This window comes from Myotis davidii, unplaced genomic scaffold, assembly GCF_000327345.1.
Source record: "Myotis davidii unplaced genomic scaffold, ASM32734v1 scaffold290, whole genome shotgun sequence".
In the NCBI taxonomy this organism is placed as follows: domain Eukaryota; kingdom Metazoa; phylum Chordata; class Mammalia; order Chiroptera; family Vespertilionidae; genus Myotis; species Myotis davidii.
This window is the reverse complement of record NW_006285049.1, coordinates 7,759,146-7,760,922: the sequence shown is the minus strand read 5'-3', so window position 1 is coordinate 7,760,922 and position 1,777 is coordinate 7,759,146. Positions and strand designations below refer to the sequence as shown.

Below are 1,777 nucleotides of genomic sequence, written 5' to 3'. Positions count from 1 at the left end.
CCTTCCTTCCTTCCTTCCTTCCTTCCCTTTATTGTTGACACCATTATAGATGTTCCCTATTTTCCCTACCTTTTCCCATCTCCACCCAGCCCCCACAACCCCTCCCTCTGGCCATCATTACACTGTTGTATGTGTCCATGGCTATGCCTGCATGCTCTTTGGCTAATCCCTTCACCTTCTTTCATCCAGTCCCATCCATCCCTTCCTCTCTGACCTCTGTCAATCTGTTCCATGTATCCATTACTCTGATCCCTTTTGACTATGCCTTGTCACTAATTCCCACATTTGAGAAGGAAATGTTAAATAACATCCTTGACTGAGGAAATTCTTCTGTATTTTAATTTTAATTTATTGAAATCACTTGCTCTGTGTGGACACAGAAGCCTGCAAATTTAATGAGATACAGAGACCAAAAATTTACATAACTCATCAATATTAAAAATCTGAAGGCTACCCTCACAGTAATTATATTTACTTTTCTCTCTGGTCAATGCTGCTTCCTCTACACTCAAAACTGCAGCATTATAGCACTAGCATTATAGCATTATAGCACTAGGTATTTTAGGAATTGCTTTCAGGCTCATTCTTAATTTATATATGATATCTAACTGTATGTCATGAGATTTTCCTGGGCTATTATATATTCCTTGAAAACATGAACTCATGTCTTTTTAAATTGACACTTCCATTGTATCTCAACTGAAGAGGTCTCTTTCTAAGGCCCTGGGGCATGTTGCTCTCAACAAGTTCTAGTAAGAAGTAGCTGGGTTTTGCAGCCACCAAATAACATAAATCTAAGAGTGCAGTACCTTCACCACAATGCCCTGTCTACCACAGTCGGACCTATGCCTACCATGACATTTCTTACATTGCTTTTCATTAAAATGATTAACACGTTTCCGAGCTTAATAGTATATAGATCCAAACAGCTACCTCACTGAACTGTATACACATGCTTCCCAGTGATCTGTGAACTTCTTAAGGGTAAACAAACTATGTCTTTGTCTTTCATTCATTTGTCTATATGCTTGTTAGTAGAGGTGGGTTTACACAAAGATGATGAAACTTAAGTTGTGGGTCCTCTCATTTACGTGAGGCTATTCCAAGGCCCTGGATGTAATAACAGAAAGCCTCACCGATATAATCACGTGGTCATAAATTTGGAGGGAATTTATAAAAGCAAATAGTCTTTTTATAGCTTAGTTTGGATTAGTAATTTTCTCCTCTTGTTTTTAAATACAGCTCTCCAACTTTTAATGATTTGGCCCCACAGATCCTAGATTATCCCTTGCTGACATAAGAGGAACAATTATTTACATTTGTGGAGTGAATAAATGAAAGTGAAGGGGAACAACTTTATTATTAATTAATATATTTTGACATTTAAAAATCAGCATTCTTGGAAAAAATTTTCCACAAACCATCAACAAATAATGCTAGTGTATAATGTCTGGGTTTGTCAAAGCTCTTATACAAACAAATCATTAGTTGAATCTTTGTACCTACCAGCCCTTCAGATAAATCCAATTTTTAATCTAAACAATGATATTGAAATGTTTACAACTGTGCAGTTTGTAGAAAGGATAATATCATACTCAATTGTTAAACTGTTAGAAACTAAAACATACCAATTGATTGGTTTGCTTATGGTCATACAGTGTCAGTACTAGGAGGAAGCTGAGGGCTTGATACTGAGTCTACTCTTTCCATTATTACATGGGGTTTACAAAAGTATTTAAATAAGTGAAAACATAGTCTAAAAACAAGGAATATAAAA

The 1,777-nt window shown here is 36.1% G+C and overlaps 1 protein-coding gene across 1 annotated transcript in view; it reads left to right on the top strand.

The window, feature by feature from the left end:
* The window catches only part of CNTN1 (contactin 1), a 298,926-nt gene that overhangs the window by 165,677 nt on the left and 131,472 nt on the right, over nucleotides 1-1,777 (top strand). The window lies entirely within an intron of this gene.